The sequence below is a fragment of the Pelophylax lessonae genome (genome assembly GCF_965119305.1).
Source record: "Pelophylax lessonae genome assembly, chromosome: 12".
Taxonomy (NCBI): Eukaryota; Metazoa; Chordata; class Amphibia; order Anura; family Ranidae; genus Pelophylax; species Pelophylax lessonae.
In genome coordinates, this window is record NC_138779.1 from 119624617 (window position 1) to 119645442 (window position 20826).

The 20826-nt window shown below is 42.9% G+C and overlaps 1 protein-coding gene across 9 annotated transcripts in view; it reads right to left on the reverse strand.

Moving 5' to 3' along the window:
• LOC309568217 (myosin-10-like) overlaps positions 1–20826 on the reverse strand; it is a 311346-nt gene that overhangs the window by 171453 nt on the left and 119067 nt on the right. For 8 of the 9 annotated variants that reach the window (XM_082273869.1, XM_082273876.1, XM_082273873.1 and 5 more), the window contains exon 1: positions 15740–15891. The exons of the other annotated variant lie outside the window; for it this stretch is intronic. The gene's annotated coding sequence lies outside the window, so the exon portion shown is untranslated. Of the gene's footprint in view, positions 1–15739; positions 15892–20826 lie in introns of those variants that run through there. 9 annotated transcript variants of the gene reach the window in all.

Consider the following 20826-nt stretch of genomic DNA (forward strand, 5'->3'; position numbering starts at 1 on the left):
AATCATCAGTGAATCCTATGACGTATTTGAATCCGTCCTTTGCAACTGGCTCTATAGGACCTGTTAAATCTGTGTGTACTAGTTCAAGTGGGTATTTTGCACGGGTGTCAGGCTCCCTGTTTCTACTCTGAGCAAATTTCCCTTGGATACAAATCTCACAATTCAGGTTGGACTTATCAACCTTACCTTGGATCTTCATTCCATCTACTAGATTCTGTAGTTTCAAGATATCATCGTAATTACAATGACCTAGGATTTCATGCCATGTCTGAATATCATAACAACCGTAACAACTGTCATCGCATTCCTTATAGGTGTTCAAATAGTAAAGCCTGTTGTATTTCTTTATAACAAATTTTGTACCATTCTTATGGATCAGAATACTGTCATCTTGTCTGAATTCAACAGACGCCCCATTTCTTGTTGCTGCTTCAACAGAGAAAATGTCTTGTGGATATGTGGGGATAAACAATGCGTTTTGTAGCAATGTCCTCCTTTGTCTTCCCTTACTGTCCATTAGGTATACCTCAGCGTCGCCTCTCTTGAGTGCTACACCGGAAGTTCTTTTCCCATCTGCCAACTCCATGTAATGTTTCTCTGGCTTAAACGAGGTGTCAAATCTTTTAAATTTCTTGATGTCTGTGATAATATGCGATGTTGCTCCTGTATCTACCATCAGGCTTTTTGTTTTGGGATTGTTTAACTGGTCTTCACTTATTTTAAAAGCAAATGTTTGTTCTGTATCATCCACTACCTGCTTTACATTGTCTCGTGCCTTTCGTCTGCACAATGTCTCACTGTGAATGGAGCTCTTGCAATAATTACACCACTTTGTCTTCCTCTTATTCATTCTGTATAGACATGCATTAGCTTTGTGACCTTTCTGATGACAACTGTAGCAGACAATGATGTCTTTCTCCCTTGTTGGTACAACAGGGGTGCTGATTTTCATTACATTATCAGTGCTTGTGCTGCTGTGATATTTTTCAGTGTCCTCAAAAATCCTTAACTGAGTTTTAAAGTCAGTAAACGTCATATCTTCTTTACCTTGTGTTATGTGGATTGCAAATGGTTTGAATGATTCAGGCAGGCCTTTAAGAATCATAGCCACTAATAGTCCATCACTGAGGGTCTCTCCTGCATTTCTAAGTGCTGTAATCGCTGTTTCTGTGCGTATGATATAGTCTGTGACACTTTCACATTCAGACTTCTGAAGAGATGTTAGTTCTGTGTATAAATTTATGATACGTGGCTTACCTTGGCCAGCATAATGATCTCTCAGGATTTTCAGCCCTTTTCTTCCATTATCAGTTGCTTCTCTCATTATAAGAGATAGACTTTTATCATCCAGGAATTGTATTAACTCAGCATAAGCTTCCTCATTCTTATTCCTGTCTTGTACAGGGTCTGTTCCGTCTGATGGTTTCTGCAGGATCGTTTCTTTAAGATTCATCAAGCGCAGATGGCCTAGGAATTTTGTCTCCCACAGCTCATAATTTTTCTCATCTCCATCGAAAAGCAGCCTGTTCCATCGGCTTGTTCCCTCTCTCCTGGGCCCATAACCTGTTGCCATTTTTTACTTAAGAGATAGGATAACCGGATTATAGCAGATCTTTGATGGAGGACAGACTCACACAGGCACCATGCTTTAGTTTTCTCAGGAACACACACTGCAGTCTCTGCTGCCTCTCTTTTCTTTTTTTTTTTTTTTTAGTGAGTGCAACTTTATTTAAACACTTCCTGGTTAACAAACAGACAACATATTCATATGACTGTAGATCAATGGATAAGCTGTATAAGGGCATATAAACAAAATGTCATATATCTTAACACAACTCTTTAGCCGCATTTGTATACCATTGGTTGTTTTTAATCATATTGTTTATTATGTACCTTTTTTTTTTATGTTATGATCATGTTTTGAATAAATTTATACTGTTTACAAATTTGAGTACTCCTTCATGATGTGTAATTGCCTTTAAAGTCCCGCTCCCAGGGGAACCCCAATTTTTTGCACCATAGTTTGTAGACACTATAACTTTCACACAAACCAATCAATATACACTTAGTGCCGGTTCACACTACCGCGGCACGACTTCGGGGCGACCTGTGAAGTTGCGTGCACCGCGACTTCAGCGCGACTTGCACGGACTTCATATAATGAATGTCAATGCAAGTCACTCCGATGTCGCCCCGAAGTACTACAGGAACTATTTTCTAAGTCGGAGCGACTATTAGAACAGTTCCCGTAGCACTGCATGGACCGCGACTTGTCAGGCTGACCAGTCGCCTGACAAGTCACGGTAGTGTGAATGGGCACTTAATGGGATTTTTTTTTTACCAAAGACAAGTAGCAGAATACATCTTGGCCTTTGATTTTTTTATTAGATACGTAAAACATTTTGGGATTTTTTCAAAATGTTCAGGCTTTTTTCATTTATTTAATAAGAAATAAAAAACTGAGTGGTGATCAAATATCACCAAAAGAAAGCTCTATTTGCTCTATTTGTGTAAAAAAAATTATATACATATAATTTGCGTACAGTGTTGCATGACCGTGCAATTGCCAGTTAAAGTAGTCCAGTGCCGAATAGCAAAACATGGCCTGGTTATGAAAGGGGTAAAATAAAACCTTCCGGAGTTAAAAAAATTAAAAAAAAAAAAAGCCTTCCGGAGTTAAAGTAGTTATCCATGAGAATTTACAAGAATATATGTAAAACCAATCATTTTTTCAGTTTTGGATAGAATGGATTATTGAAACCTCTGTGAGGCTTTTATTGCCCTTTGTATCCATCAGAGAATTCAACCTTTCTCTTTGTCATAGTGACCACTGAACTGCTGCTAATGCCCATAACAGCAACTGTCTAAGTGCATGTTCATACCATTTTGTCTTTTTTTTAATATATATATATATATATATATATATATATATATATATATAAAGTATGGAGAGGCTGAGAAATGGATGCAAAAGACGTCTGTGTCCACACAGTGTAATGGGCCAGGCCCACCCTTAGTGACAAGAGGGGGGCAATGTACAGGAAGAGCCACGTGATGGATACACTGCACACTTTGTTTCCCATCTGGTCCGGTATGCCTGGAAGTGTGTTCACAGATTTTAGGCATAACAAATTACAAACAGTAACATTGTCCTGCTTGTAATTATAAAAATCCCTCCAGCCCAAACTTGTACAAAGAAAACAGCAATCATTCATCTGACACAAAAATAATGGAGGCCAGTTCTGATGCAGCCCCAGAAACAGCGGCATTTTATCTGCATCATTACTTACACATAACATGAAGGGGCCCATTCACAGTACTTCCGACGCATGTATAATGCCGCGAATCCCAAAGCACAGTAAAGCACTATCGTTGAGATGTGGGTGTCAGATTTCTGGTCCATTTTTGGTGTTTCTTTAATATGCATTCAGGGCCCATTCACACTGATGTGTTTTTCCTGCATTTTTACCTTGCAAGAAAAGACGCAGAAAAAAAAATATTTCCCTTTAAATCCTATGAGACTTTTCACACCACTACGCTGTGGGAGTGGTGCGTTTTGAAAAGTCCTGCATGCTGCATTTATTGTGCGGTTTTAAAAACTCCACCAAAAACGCAGCTAGCCATTGAAATGGATGGAAATTGGGGTAAAAACGCACCCACGATTTGCACTTTTGGTGCGTTTTTCAATTACGTCCATTTTTCACAGGTGCAGGTGGCCCAAAAATGCGCCAGAAACACACAGGAATCGCATCTGAAACACATCAAAATTGCAGTAAAACACATATGCAATTTTATTTCGATTTTTCTACAGAGCAGTGTGAAAGAGGCCTAACAGGCAGCATAATGTGGGTACATTAATGCAACACACCAGGATGGACCAATGTGAATTTCTTGATCCAATGACTTTACATTCACTTTAATTAATTTAATCTCGTGGCCTGCAAACTTCCAGCACTATTGTGCAGCCACTGAAAGAACTCCAATAGAGATAGTAGACAGACTCCTCTTGGGCTCTGATGTGTCCCCTGACACAGTCGAGGGAAGGACTTGCCCTAACTTTAAATTGCCAAGGTATCTGTGGTCTGGAAAACTGAAACCATAGGATAATATAGGTAAGCACTAATTTATTGTGGAATAATGTGGGGGGTTGGAGGGGGAAGAGATGTACATATTCCAGGCCACTATGTGCGTTATACACCCCTGACCCCTGCACTGTGCATTATGTAATCCTGACCACTGTATTGTGCATTAATCACTCTGTACATTATCTACTCCAAACTCCTGCGTCCTGAGCATTACATACTCCTGACTCCTACACTCATCGTAGTACACATGCCTGACCCTTGCATTAAGTATTTCTGACCCCTGCACTTTCTCTGACACCCATTTTATTTAGTTATTTTTTAGGTTAGCCTGCGTGCAGGAAAGGATCTTTAAAGAAAGTTTTATTTTTAAAACAGATTGTTCTGATGTTCATGCGTGTCGGTTAGACCCTCACTGGTGGCATAGCAATTAATAGCATATTTTGTTGCTACCAGGGCTGTGGCATATGTGTACCATGTACATCACGTATTCCCCCTTTTAATTGAAACCCCTCCCCCTTTGGTCACATCTATCATTCCATTTGGCAAACTATGCACGCCACTTTCTCCCCCTCCTTTGAGTGCCCAATGGTGCCCCAGGTCTTTCACAATCCTAGCACCACCACTGGTGTACAGTAACTAAGTCCTTTTTTTTTTTTTTTGTATAGAGTATGGAAGGGTAAGGACCCCTGTCAGTTCTTTTTTTAATGATTGCCAGTAATCCTGCTGACAAGATTCCCCGCTACACTCTTTTATTGAATTAGAATATGTATACCTCCCGTGCAGAGAAAGGAGCGATCCTTTCACCGAGTCTGCATGAATAAGATGTTTAGCAGAGACAGGCATAAATGGTGGATGAGAGATTTACTTGTCAATTGCTGACTTATGTTTTCCTTTTCGCTGCACAAGCAGCTAGCACAAATATCTACAGTATAATTTCAAGTGGTATACGCTTATCACATCCAAAGATGTATTTATCACACTGAAAAAATTTTATGCATCACGTCCGAAACAATCTCTCACACCAGAAAATGTAAGAGTCATCAGTCAAAACATAAGGTCAAAAATGGTGCAGGTGAACTGTCCGGCTGGTCTGCAAGGGGCTGGAAGATGTACCTAGTGGTACTTACGGATAGGGCAGTATATGCCCAGGGACAAATACCAGGAACACAAGCAGTCTGCATTCCGATCTGTCCCTGGGCACATATCCTATAACATTTGTAGCACCACGCGCATCTTTCGGCCATGTCCAACTCCAGTAGCCATCAACCTCTCAAGTAGTGAGGGGGTGTACTCACTTTTGTGCCTTTTGTGGTATACGTTTATCACACTGAAAAAAATGTATGGATCACGTCCGAAACAATCTCTCACACCAGAAAATGTAAGAGTCACCAGTCAAAACATAAGGTCAAAAATGGTGCAGGTGAACTGTCCGGCTGGCCTGCAAGGGGCTGGAAGATGTACCTAGTGGTACTTATGGTTAGGGCAGTATATGCCTAGGAACAAATACCAGCAACACAAACAGTCTGCATTCTGATCTGTCCCTGGGCACATACCCTATAGGATTTGTAGCACCACGCGCATCTTTCAGCCATGTCCAGCTCCAGTAGCCATCAACCTCTCAAGTAGTGAGGGGGTGTACTCACTTTTGTGCCTTTTGTGGTATATGTTTTATCCAAAGATGTATTTATCACAATGAAAAAAAATGTATGGATCACGTCCGAAACAATCTCTCACACCAGAAAATGTAAGAGTCACCAGTCAAAATGTAAGGTCAAAAATGGTGGAGGTGAACTGTCCGGCTGGTCTGCAAGGGGCTGGAAGATGTACCTAGTGGTACTTATGGTTAGGGCAGTATATGCCCAGGAACACAAGCAGTCTGCATTCTGATCTGTCCCTGGCCACATACCCTATAAGATTTGTAGTACCACGCGCATCTTTCAGCCATGTCCAGCTCCAGTAGCCATCAACCTCTCAAGTAATGAGGGGGTGTACACACTACGGACAGCTGTGGCTGCTGTCAGCCTGTCATTGCTTTGTATGGGCTGAGTGGCCACCGTCAATTGGATTCCTGCCACAGCTAGAACATGAGGCCTTAGTATTGGAATGAGCCCATTGATCTTCCAGGATACTGAAGAAATCTCCATGCAACCTGTACTGCGTCAATATCATGGCATATCTATCTATCCATCTATCTACAACACATATAGTGTGGATTCAAATTTCCAGCAACTGGCATCCCTCTATTGAAGGTTCATGGAGAGTTCATTGTTTGCACACAATGCTGAATGGTCTTGGATGTAGCACATAATCCTGGCCCACCTAATTACTTTGTAACAACAATCCCTTAGCATTAAAATAGTTTCCAAACAACAGTCAGCAGGGCAGGTCCATTAAAATGGAATGTGTTATTTCTTATATGTTAGTGGCTTTCCGCACCCACATGCATATTTTTGCTGCGGCACAATAAGAACCTCAACACGCAGGCATCGAAATTGGGCAAATGACACATGTTCAAAATACCTGCTGAGCACTCCCAACAGCCAACTTCAAGAGCATTCTGAGCCCCGTGCTAAATGAACGCTACAGTGTCTGTCAGCACTGACGCTTCAGTCTCAGTTCTAGATAATGATACCCTAAAGGCACTGATGCACGGGCGCGGCAGCAATCACAAACACCAGCTCTTGCATATACCAAAGGTATGAAATCATATCATTTTTAAATAAAGTCATTTGTCTATTTTACACATTTCAGGAATAAGAATTTCATATTAATGTACAACACGAAAAGTTGAAATGCGGTGTAAAATCTACATAAAAACAGAATGCAATGATTTGCAAATCTCATAAACCCATATTTTATTCACAACAGATAATAGAAAACCTATCAAAATGTTTAAAATTAGAAAAAGTACAATTTTAGGGAAGAAAATCTGGCAATTTTTAAATTGATGGCAGCAACACGTCTCAAAAAAGTTGGGCGAGGGCCATGTTTACCATGTTGCACACTCTGTAAGCATCTAGGAACTGAGACCAGTTGCTGGAGTCTTGGGAGAGGAATGTTGTCCCATTCTTGCCTGATATTGGATTCTCATTGCTCTACAGTCTTGGGTCTTCTTTGTCGTATTTTTAGTTTCAGGATGTGCCAAATATTTGCAATTGGTGAAAGGTCTGGACTGCAGGCAGACCAGTTTAGCACCAGGATTCTTCTACTACAAGGCCATGCTGTTGTCATAGATGCAGTATGCAGTTTAGCCTTTCCAGATGTGCGAGCTGCCCATTCCATACTCACTAATGCACCCTCCCCTATACCATCAGAGACGCAGGCTTTTGAACTGATTGCTGATAACATGCTGGAAGGTCCCACTCTTCTTTAGTCCAGAAGACATGGTTGCCAAAAAGAATGTCAAATTTTGATTTGTCTGACCACAGAACAGTTTTCCACTTTGCAACAGACCATTTTAAATGAGCTTTGGCCCAGAGAAGACAATGGCATTTCTGGATCATGTTCAGATATGGTTTCTTCTTTGCATGATAGAGCTTCAACTTGCATTTTTGGATGGCACGGTGATCTGTGTTCACAGGCAGTGATTTTTGGAAGTATTCCTGAGCTCATGAAGTGATGTCCATCGCAGAATCAGGTCTCATTTCAATGCAGTGCCCTGAGGGCCCAAAGATCATCAAAATCCAATATTGCAAATTCCAATATTGCAAATGATATTATGTAATGTAGATGATGATATATTTAAAGTCTTTGTAATTTTACGTTAAGGAAGATTATTGATGAAGATTATCCTGAACAGGTTTTAGATGCAGCTTTTCACAGATTGGTGAACCTCTGCCATTTTTTTACCCAATCATGTTACTGACCTGTTGCCAGTTAACCTAAATAATTGCAAAATGTTCTTCCAGCTATTCCTTGTTAGTACCACTTACTTTGCCAGCTTTTTGTTGCCCTTTTTTGAGAAATGTTACTACTGTCAAATTCCAAAATTACCTTTTTTTTTTTTTCTTAAAATGGTACATTCCCTCAGTCCCCCAAAAATAGTATTTCAGTTTTGAGCAGATGCTGGCAGGTTTTATCATCTGGTGGGGGCCAGCAGAAGTGGAAAGATCTCAATATTTGGTTCTAGAATACAAATTCAGTGGTGTCCTGAACAAGCATGCAGCACATGAAAGTAACGCAAATTGCAGACTTCTTTATCTCTATGCTGTTTCCAGGGCTGCAACTCAGAAAGTAATAAAAGAGGATCTGCACCCTAGGAAGAAAAAAAGCAAGCAGCTACACATACTGTAGCTGCTGACTTTTAATAAAAGGATAATTACCTGTCCAAGAATGCAGCACTGTCTTTACCTGGGGCTGCTTCCTAATGGACAAGTGTGAACTGAAATGCACTTTGGTCCCGCAGCCTCCTGGGACCTGTGATGTGTCCTAAGAGGCTTCAGGTAAAGGGGGCAAACTTCCACTTGCCTAGGCCCTAGGTCAGTGATGTCGAACCTTGGCACTCCAGATGTTTTGAAACTACATTTCCCATGATGCTCCACTGCACTGCAGAATGTATGAGCATCATGGGAAATGTAGTTCCAAACATCTGGGGTGCCAAGGTTCGCCATTACAGCCCTAGGTGATCTGGGTGGAAGTGGGAGCACCTGAGGTACCTGTCAAAACTAGGCACCCACTCCCCAAAATAAATAAATAAGGTGTCAAAAGTTGAATAGGAAGGGGGAGGAGGTGGAAAAGCAGAACTACTCTTTTGTATGACATTCCACTTAAGGATGTTCCATCATTATAAATGTTTAGAGTTCTGTCACCTTGGGAACAAAGTACATGTAGTACTTTGCCCCATGTTTCTAAGTGCCTTCTAACCCTGGTTATGTGGTCCAACCTGTCCCCTCCCTTCCGTCCCCGCCGGTAGAAGAATGTGAAGCTATAGCACCTAGCGATAATCGTAAGAGAATCCGGCAGGCTGGTTGTACCCAAGTTGATTGATCGATCAACTTGGTGCATTCAGTCTGCCCATTAGAGTAGTAGTAAACCACTGAAAAAACCCACAAAAAAACAAAACCCTGCAAGACAATGGCATATTGTGCTAGTATGCTCGCATACTAGCACATTTTGAAATACTTGCCTTAGAACAAGCCTTTCCAGAGGCGCATGGTCGCCGCTGAGAGGGCTGACATGTACCACGGCCTTTCTTCCAGGATCGCGGGCTCTGGCGCGGTGCCAGAACCGCAATGACGTCACTCCTGCACATGCGTGCAGGAGCCCTCGGTTCTGGCAAGAAACTCTGAAGGTACGGCACGGTATGCCGGACCTTCAGAGCTCAAGCACCACTGACGTCAGCAACTGCATGCAGGGTGAATAACTGCTAAACTTAGCACATTTAGGAGATATTAATTTTACCTATAGGTAAAAATAACAAAGCAGGGTTTACAATTACTTTAAAAGTTTGAATCTCGGCCGGTTCCTGCTAAGATTCCAACCGTGTATGGCCGGCCTTAAGTTATAGATTTAATTATTAGAGTTCTTCAGATCAAAACAGTTCTAGACCGTCTGCTTCCAGACCTCTATGGTGCTTAGACATCTAGACATACTAGCCTTGTGCATGGAGCCTAAAAGCTCATGGTGCTCCATAAACTAAATACCGGAAATTGTACGTGACTGGTAGGAATCCAGTATTGAAGGGTACAGCTTATTAATACATGGTACAGGCTTGTTCATCCAATTCATATCTCTGCACAAGGACAAAAAAAAAAAATCAACCTTAACAATATGGACAACAAGATTAACCTTTGACGTTCTCTTCAGACATATCTTTTATCTGGAATGCTCTTCCTTATTGCTTCTCATTGGCACCCATTTAGTCTTTACTAAAGCTCACTTCTCAGAGTGGCTTATCCTGATTTATGACCTAGGGCACTACTCAGGGCCTGGTTGCTTGGTGATAGGGGCTACAAACAACCCTAACTACTCTGCTTAGAAAACCTGAGGCAATGTGAAATTCCTGAAAAAAAAAAATCATATATAAAAACAAAATAGTTTAAGGGCTACAAGCCATTGGATTGATATGCAATGCCACTTATAGGTTCCTATATGATCATGAGGCATGCAATGATGCCTACATGTGCACTTGTACCATCATCTGGATGAGCAAGAATAAAGTTTAAGGCCCCTTTAACTCAAGCTGTGTCCGGATGGATCAGCAGGAGATTCCTGAACTCCATTGCTGAATTGGAGAAGAATGCCATGAATGGCACTTTCTCTTACGTCCTCCGACAGTCGCCACCTCCTCTAAGTCATCTCTATTGAGTATTGGCTTCCGCTCTGCAGGAGTAGTACCCCAATAGTGATGATTTAGAGGAGGCGGCGACTGTCGGAGGACTCAGAGAAAGGAATTTTACGGTAAGATTTTACAAAAATTCTGTTTTCTCTTACGTCCTCCGACAGTCGCCGCCTCCTCTAAGTCATCACTATTGGGGTACTACTCCTGCGGAGGGGAAGTTAATACCCAATAGTGATGACTTAGAGGAGGCGGCGACTGTCGGAGGACTTAGAGAAAGGAATTTTACGGTACGATTTTACAAAAATTCAGTTTTTTTTATATCCATGTCTGCTGATTTGACCCATAATAGATCTATGGGCAATTGGATGTAAATAGACAGATTATCTCAATCCTTTAAGTTTTGGTTCAAATACCAGAAAAGAATTTAGAGGTAATCAGATGTGAATTATCTTGTGTCCGTTTACATCGGGCCGTCCACTGACCAACAGATAAGCTCCACCTAAAAAACTGACAGGTTATTCTGATTGGACCACCCATGTGAAAGTGTATGGCAAAACTTTTTGCTGTTCGGTTTTGGATGAAGTGTGGAAGGGTTCAAACCCAAATTATTTTTATGGTGTCCATGTCCCATTGGGGTGAACTGTATCCTACAGACCCAACAGGAAGTGAGAAGATGTCTCTACAAAGTGAAGGTAATTACCCTTTTATACAGGTGTCACTGAAACTGGTGTCCCCTTTTCAAGATGTCCTCTCACCCCCTGTTCTTAAGACATTTCCAAAATGTTGGATTTTCAATCATTATGGGGTTGATTTACTAAAACTAGTGAGTGCAGAATCTGGTGCAACTGTGCATGGTAGTCAATCAGCTTCCAACTTCAGCTTGTTCAATTAAAGTGTTACTAAACCCAGGAGCCTGCATTTACTATATCTGGTCTCCCACAGTACACAGAACATGGAAATGCAATGCTTTTAGTAAATATAAACTGCTAAATAACTTTTTAGTAAATATAAACTGCTAAATAACTTTTCTCATCAGCAGTATATAGCAGTCTTGTGACTTATACCAGTGTCTGGTTAAAGGTTGTAGGAGGAGTTTTCATTCGCATCTGACTGTCCTATTAAGCTGCAGGACCCCTGACCCTCTGTCTGGACAGTGCTGATTGGCCCTGTGCTGATCACATGCACCCTCCTAAGAAAATAAAAACTCTAGCAATACACACCAAACTGAGCATGAGCAGAGTGTCCCCAAGGCTCTGTACTGTCAGGAGGTGGATTGGGGATTGTGGAAGAAGGGGAGGATCAGAGAAGACAGGATCAAACAGCCTTTTTACACAATACAGAGGATTAACACCTTAGGTTCCACAGCGAGTATAACAAGCATGCTTTACTGTATATACAGACTCATTTTACTGTTGTTGGTTTAGTAACTTGCTTTGACAAAAACCTGGAAGCTGATTGGTTTCCATGCAGAGCTGCACCAGTTAACCCTTATTTATTTTGGTGATAATGGTCACCAGGACACACCGAGGGGTAAATCTCCCAAACAAGGTTACAGACAGCAAACAAAACCTTGACAGGTGTTTTAATCCTTCTACACTCTTCCAAAAACTGGTTTTGGCTATACATATACTTTAAATGTCCCTGAAACCAGAAATACGGCAGCAGGTTCTGCAAGGACTGAGTGAAAGTGTTAATAACATTTCCACAAACAATGCCGTCTGCAACAACTAGTCAAGTCACTCGACCTGGAACTATAAAGTACAGGGCGGGTCTCACAACTCACCTGTACTTTACATCTCTGCAATAAATTTACCCAGATGACAGCTCAGCATTATAAAACTAAAGCAAGCAGTAACTAAGACTGTGGGAAGGATTTAAAAGGGATCACAGAACAGAATAAAATCATCTGAAGTTTGCTAAGCAATACAATAAATACAACAACAATCTGGGGGTCATGGTGTTCAAATAAAAATGGGCTCTATATATATATATCTTTAAGTGGTCATGTTTACCCAATGGCTGTTATCCTAGAAAAAATGAATGCTTCAATATTCCTTAAATTCTATAAGATTAAATAATAAGAATTCATACACTGCCTGGCCTAAAAAAAAAAAAAGTCGCCACCAAAGAAAAAAAGGTCACTCACGTTGGACCGCCTTTAGCTTTGATTACGGCACGCATTCGCTGTGGCATTGTTTCCATAAGATTCTGCAATGTCACAAGATTTATTTCCGTCCAGTGTTGCATTCAATTTTCACCAAGATCTTGTATTGCTGATGGGAGAGTCGGACCACAAAGCTTTCTCCAGCACATCCCAAAGATTCTCAATGGGGTTAAGTTATGTAGTGCTACTTGAATGCAACTTTGATAAGGTTTGTATATTCTATGGGGCCAAAATCGCACTGGAATCACACCAAAGTAGTACAGGAACAATTTCCAGAATCGCTCCATGCAGAGTCGCATTGATGTGAAAAGGCACTATTAAAACAATGTCATTTACATTTTGAGACAATTCTTTGAAAGGGTTCAATGTGCATTTACCTGTACTACAGGAACCTAAGAGGGATCAATATGAATTCACCTGTACTACAGGGACCTAAGAGGGATCAATATGAATTCACCTGTACTACAGGGACCTAAGAGGGATCAATATGAATTCACCTGTACTACAGGAACCTAAGAGGACTCAATATGAATTCACCTGTACTACAGGGACCTAAGAGGGTTCAATATGAATTCACCTGTACTACAGGGACCTAAGAGGGATCAATATGAATTCACCTGTACTACAGGGACCTAAGAGGGCTCAATATGAATTCACCTGTACTACAGGGACCTAAGAGGGTTCAATATGAATTCACCTGTACTACAGGGACCTAAGAGGGATCAATATGAATTCACCTGTACTACAGGAACCTAAGAGGGATCAATATGAATTCACCTGTACTACAGGGACCTAAGAGGGCTCAATATGAATTCACCTGTACTACAGGGACCTAAGAGGGTTCAATATGAATTCACCTGTACTACAGGGACCTAAGAGGGTTCAATATGAATTCACCTGTACTACAGGGACCTAAGAGGGCTCAATATGAATTCACCTGTACTACAGGAATGAAAGAGGGTTCAATATGAATTCGCCTGTACTACAGGAATGAAAGAGGGTTCAATATGAATTCGCCTGTACTACAGGAATGAAAGAGGGTTCAATATGAATTCGCCTGTACTACAGGAATCAGAAAGGGTTCAATATGAATTCACCTGTAATACATGAATCAAAGAGGGTTCAATATGAATTCACCTGTACTATAGGAACCTAAGAGAAATCAATATAAATTCACCTGTACTATAGGAACCCAAGAGGAATCAATATGAATTCACCTGTACTACAGGAATCAGAGAGGGTTCAATATAAATTCACCTGTACTACAGGAATCATAAAGGGTTTAATATAAATTCATCTGTACTACAGGAATCAGAGAGGGTCATATGTCAATTCACCTGTACTACAGGAATCAGAGAGGGTTTAATGCATATTCACCTGTACTACAGGAATCAGAGAGGGTTTAATGCATATTCACCTGTACTACAGGAATCAGAGAGGGTTTAATGCATATTCACCTGTACTACAAGAATCAGAAAGGGTTCAATGTGTATTCACCTGTACTACAGGAATCAGAGGGTCAGATGTCAATTTACCTGTATTACAGGAATCAGAGAGGGTTCAATGTGTATTCACCTGTACTACAGGAATCAGAGGGTCATATGTCAGTTTACCTGTACTACAGGAATCAGAGAGGTTTACCTGTGACTTAACCTGTACTACAGGAATCAGAGGGTCACATTTCAGTTTACCTGTACCTTTTCACTGTAAAAAAAATACTTTTCAGCATTATCAACCAGGTAAAAAGCCTACGGATTTTTGAATTTGTTTCACAAGTCCAACATTGAATGGTTATAACGATGTAGAACAAGAGAAAGGGAGCGACATGAGACCTTTAAATACGTTACAGTTGTGAATAAGGGTCAGGAGGGCAGGATTTTTATTATGTAATGAAGATCAAGAAAACAGAACTGAACCTCAAACCAGCAGGAGGAATGTTCAAAACTAATCTAACAAAGTAATATTTCACTGAAAGAGTAGTTGAAACTTAGAATAGACTTCCAGCAGAGGCAGTGCCACCAGTAAGTGGATTCAAACATAGATCAATACTCAGACAAAAGAGTCTGGGCTGACTGCATGGAGCACCTGGTCTGTTTTCTGACGTCATTCTTTCTAACAAAGTTTAAGATTTCTAGCAATATATAAAAATGATAACAATATTTCATGCTTCTAACAATGTAGATAAAACAGTGTTTAATGTTCAGAACTATATATATATATATATATATATATATATATATATATAAATAAAATGTTTCTACCAACATAATGTTTATGACAATGTATAAAAAAAAAAAAAAATTATAACGAGGTTTTAGGTTTCTACAATAACAATGTATAAAAATAATTATAACAATATTTCATGTTCCTAACAATGTATACCAAGGTTTAATGTTGATAATGTATAAAAATATTTATCATGTTTCAACATTTCCTGTTTCTAGCAGAGTAATGTTTATAAAAAAAGTATAAAAATTAATATTAACAAGGTTTTGTGTTTCTAACAATATTTCATGTTTCTAGCAATGTAATGTTTATAAAAATGTATAAAAAATATTATTAACATGGTTTTGTGTTTCTAACATAGTTTCAGGTTTCTAGCAATGTAACGTTTATAAAAATGTATAAAAATTAATATTAATGAGGTTTTCGTGTTTCTAACAGTTTCAGGTTTCTAGCAATGTATTGTTTTTAAAAATGTATAATAATTAATATTTACAAGGTTACCAGTTTCTAACATTGTTTCAGGTTTCTAGCAATGAATGTAACGTTTGTGAAAATGTATAAAAATTTTTATAACAAAGTTTCCTGTTTCTAACAATATTTCATGTTTCTAGCAATGTAATGTTTATAAAAATGTATAAAAATGAATATTACCAAGGTTTAATGTTTCTAACATGGTTTTATTTTTCTAGCAATGTAATATTTATAAAAATGTAAAAAATTATGATAACAAGGTTTCCTGTTTCTAACAATATTTCATGTTTCCAACAATGTAGTGTTTATAAAAATATTTATAAGAAGGTTTCCTGTTTCTAGCAATGTATAAGAATATTATTCAGTGTTTCTATGAATGGTAAACTTCTACCCCAGCCCTATTATTCTTGAACTGGCTGAGCAGTAAGCCGCCAGCAATGAAAGCGTTTCCCAATCCTCAGACCTTCAGCTTGTAAAGTCTACAAATGTTTGGCTGTAAAGCAAGCACTGTACCTTTCTTGTAACAGAACAGCTCTGCTCCCTTCCAGAGGCCGCAGACCCAAATCAGCAAAAACAAACTGCTCCTTTGTAAGGCACTGAGGGGGGTTAACTCCAAGGTAGAGCTCTCCCGCAGCCTGCTCCTCATCCAGACAGCCAACTGTCAATGCATGTCGGGAAGGGAGAGGAGTGGGAGGGTAAAGGTCCCTGATGTCATGGAGGGGAGGAGGGGCCTGAGCTCTTCTACTCTCCCATACAAAGTGCTGAAACCTCAGATGCAAACATCACGCCTGGGAGACACAGCCCTTCTATTCTTCTACCTATTGTCACTAAGGTGTGAGAGCTACTGCTAAAGACCATGGTGGCTGTACACCGAATTATTTTATAGATCATCGATTTACTGTTAGAGAAAAATATAAATCGGAAAAAATAAAAATGATCAATGATTGATACAGAATAATTTCAATGAAATTAATAGTTTTTGCTCAAAATCAATCAACGGCACGATATGAGTTTTTTCGATAATTCATAGAGTCAATCAAATTGGTTCTCTGAAGAATTGCCCAATCAGATTGGTACATGTATGGCCACCCTTATGGTGTGAATACACGATTAGAATATCGCCCGATCAGTCGACCACCGACTTTTGAAAAAGTATTTGTCGGTCGAAAACGTTGCCAACATACACGGTCCGAATATCGCCTGACCGTTGCCCGCCGACCATCGAAACAGTGTTCCTCGGTCCTCATGTGTGATGAGGTTATACAGAGTTAAACTGAACGACCTCAACACCAACGTATAGAATATCGTTCATTCGCAAACAAGGCGACAGAATTTTTCGGGTTTCTCAAACTGTATTTTTCGTTCACAATATCGATATTGCTCATTGATGGCTGGGCATTAACGAGTAGAATATCGGCCGCTGAACGAAAATTTTCGGCCGATTTTCTTATCGTGTATTTCAGCCATTAGAGAAGCTAGCGATCGTTTTGCTGTATTCTGGAATTTCTTGCTGCAGTTTGCACTGAGATTTTATCGCACAGCTGGGATTAAATTGAACACATTCTGTGGTCGCAATGCTTCGCGCCCGCAGCAAAGTCTGCCCAACATTTTGAGATCGGTGGGCGGCAAGCCGAACACGACACCTTCAGGCAAACAGGGAAGTGCCACAAATGCCCTGCAACCGCATTTGTTGGCATAACAGGGGTTAAAACAGGTGGTGAGAAGGTGTCAAATCACTTCCTTGCTGCTTTTCAGTAGCCTCTGAAGAGCGATCCGAACATGGATCAGGCTTCAGAGGAAAGGTTGATTTAGATGCATCTCTAAATCGACCCAAACAGGCTGAAAAAAAAAAAGCTCAATGCTTGTAAAAGTAATGTTTGTTAACGTTCAGTGTGCACGAGGCCCCATTCTGATCTTGGGTAGCAATGAACCAGTGGCGGAGCCAGAGGGTTAGCTGGGGTGGCAATTGCCACCCCAGAAGAAGTCCTTGCCACCCCTGTTGCCACCCCAATCCTGGGCGGTGGCCGGGTGCATGGCAGCGGAAGAATTACGGGGGATCGCCGTACGGCCGGGAGCAGCGGAGGGAGGCGGATGGAGAGCAGGGAAGACCGGACTCCTGCTACTTACCCAGCCAGTGGTGTCGGCAGGGGGGGCTGAACGGGACTTCAGCCCCGAGTGTGCCCCCAAAAAGCCCCGGGTCTCGTTTGGATCGTTTTAAGTTATTTGCCCCGAGTGTCAAATATGCCATTGCTCCTCCTTCCTTCCTTCGGCTCTCAGCTGAGCAGCACTGCAGCCAGAAGAAGACGGAGGGGGGTGGAGGCGGAGCCAATGCTAGGCGGCAAGGAGAGGAATTTGAAATCCTTCTCCTCTCGTCATTTGACAGCAGAAGAGGTTCTCGGAGAGGAGGAGGATTTCAAATTCCTCTCCTTGCCGCCTAGCATTGGCTCCGCCTCCACCCCCCTCCGTCTTCTTCTGGCTGCAGCGCTGCTCAGATGAGAGCCAAAGGAAGAAGAATGTGAGTGCCCGAGGGGGGGAAAGAAGAATGTGAGTGCCCGAGGGGGGGGAGGGAGGAGGAAGAAGGTGAGTGCCTGAAGAGGGAGGGAGGAAGAAGAATGTGAGTGCCCGAGGGGGGGGGAAGAAGAATGTGAGTGCACGAGAGGGGGGGAGGGAGGAGGAAGAAGGTGAGTGCCTGAGGGGGGGAGGGAGGAAGAAGAATGTGAGTGCATGAGGGGGGGGGAGGAGGGAGGTTAGTGCCTGAGGGGGGGGGAGGAGGAAGAAGGTGAGTGCCTGAGGGGGGGGGGTGGAAGAAGGTTAGTGCCTGAGGGGGGGGAGGGAGGAGGAAGAAGGTTAGTGCCTGGGGGGGGTGGAAGAAGGTTAGTGCCTGAGGGGGGGAGGGAGGAGGAAGAAGGTTAGTGCCTGAGGGGGAGGGAGGAGGAAGAAGGTGAGTGCCCGAGGGGGGGGAGGGAGGAGGAAGAAGGTTAGTGCATGAGGGGGGGGGGGAAGAAGGTTAGTGCCTAAGGGAGGAGGAAGAAGGTGAGTGCCTGAGGGGGGGGAGGGAGGAGGAAGAAGGTTAGTGCCTGAGGGGGGAGGGAGGAGGAAGAAGGTGAGTGCCTGAGGGGGAAGGGAGGAGGAAGAAGGGGAGTGCCTGGGGGGGAGGGAGGAGGAAAAAGGTGAGTGCCTGAGGGGGGGAGGGAGGAGGAAGAAGGTGAGTGCCTGAGGGGGGGAGGGAGGAGGAAGAAGGTGAGTGCCTGAGGGGGGTGGGAGGGAGGAGGAGGAAGGTAAGTGCCTGAAGGGGGGAGGGAGGAGGAAGAAGGTGAGTGCCCGAGAGGGGGGAGGAAGAAGGTGAGTGCCTGATGGGGGGGGAGGAGGAAGAAGGTGAGTGCCTGATGGGGGGAGGAGGAAGAAGGTGAGTGCCTGAACAAGTCTCCCTGTGTGACTGGATAGGAGGGGCATCCTTGGAATCCATCCACAGTGGCGGCCGGTGTACAGAGGGCGCAGGGGCGCCGCCCCCCCATCCATGCGTCCGGCCCCCTAATCTGCATGCAGGGGCGTTCAATGGGATTTTTTTTTTTTTCATCACCTGATTAGAGCCAGAGGCTCTAATAGGGCGATGCAAAGGGTGGACCCAGGACGCAGAGCAGTGCATCCCGAGCCCACCCATTGTGTGACAATAGCGAATGAAAATTCGCTATTGTCACACCGATCCAACTCCTGGCCAATCAGGAAGCGCGTCCGATACGCGCTTCTTGATTGGCCACAAGACAAACCCCTTGCCATTAGCCGAGGAGGAGGCGGAAGGACTTGTGGAGACGCGCCGCCAGTCACCGGGACCGAGAAGAAGCCGCCTGCTGCCGCTCCAGGTAGGTAAGGGGGCACGCATGCTGATCTCTGCATTGGGGGCATGTACGCTGGTCACTGCATTGGGGGCATGTACGCTGGTCACTGCATTGGGGGCATGTACGCTGGTCACTGCATTGGGGGCATGTATACTGGTCTCTGCATTGGGGGCATGTACGCTGGTCACTGCATTCAGGGCATGTATGCTGGTCTCTGCATTGGGGGCATGTATGCTGATCTCTGCATTGAAGGGGGCATATACGCTGATCTCTGCATTGAAGGGGGCATATACGCTGATCTCTGCATTGAAGGGGGCATATACGCTGATCTCTGCTTTGAAGGGGGCATGTACGCTGGTCACTGCATTGAAGGGGGCATGTACGCTGACCTCTGCATTGAAGGGGGCATATACGCTGATCTCTGCATTGAAGGGGGCATATACGCTGATCTCTGCATTGAAGGGGGCATATACGCTGATCTCTGCATTGAAGGGGGCATGTACGCTGATCTCTGCATTGAAGGGGGCATGTACGCTGGTCACTGCATTGAAGGGGGCATGTACGCTGGTCTCTGTATTGAAAGGGGGCATGTACGCTGGTCTCTGCATTGAAAGGGGGCATGTACGCTGGTCACTGCATTGAAGGGGGCATGTACCCTGGTCACTGCATTGAAGGGGGCATATACGCTGGTCACTGCATTGAAGGGGGCATGTGCGCTGGTCACTGCATTGAAGGGGGCATGTGCGCTGGTCTCTGCATTGAAAGGGGGCATGTACGCTGGTCACTGCATTGAAGGGGGCATGTACGCTGGTCATTGCATTGAAAGGGGCACGCTGGTCTCTCTGCATTGAAAGGGGGCACGCTGGTCTCTCTGCATTGAAAGGGGGCACGCTGGTCACTGTGCATTGAAAGGGGGCACGCTGGTCTCTCTGCATTGAAAGGGGGCACGCTGGTCACTGTGCATTGAAAGGGGGCACGCTGGTCACTGTGCATTGAAAGGGGGCACGCTGGTCACTGTGCATTGAAAGGGGGCACGCTATACCTTAATTACTGAAGGCCCATTTTTCACTTTTGCGACCTCAAAGTCACGCAATTTTTTACAGCGTTTTTTGCCGCAAAGCAATGCCTATTACATTTTTCTGTTTGCGCCCCCCTAAAATTTTTGAGCACCAGCCGCCACTGTCCCCAATATACCTAGAACATTGTGCACATATTAATCTGCAAGTGTTCACAGATATGTATAGGTCAGAGTGTTTAACTGACAAAGAATGATGTGCCATAGACCTGCTGATGTTGATGTATTTTTCTGCTCTGTATCTAATAAATGCATACTTTACACCCCCCCCCCTTTCCAGTACCCCCCAGAGCTCTTCAGCCCCCCCCCACCAGTGCTCTTTAGTCCTCCCCCCCCCCCTCCCCCAGGACTCTTCAGCTCCCCACAGTGCTTTACAGCTCCCCCCTATTTTCATAAATTTAGGCTAATATGTATTCTACCACATATTTTTTGTAAAAGTGTATTTTGATTGGTTTGCAAAAAAGTTATTACATCTACAAACTATGGAACTTTTTATTTTTTAATTGTTTTTACTAGTAATGGCAGCGATCAGCGATTATTAGAGGGACTGCGACATTGCGGTGGACAAATCTGACACTAAATGACACTTTATATATTGACCCCCCAAAATAATACCTTGCCACCCCTTTGCCACCCCTGTTTTAAAAGTCTAGCTCCGCCACTGCAATGAACAAGCTCACAACGTTTAG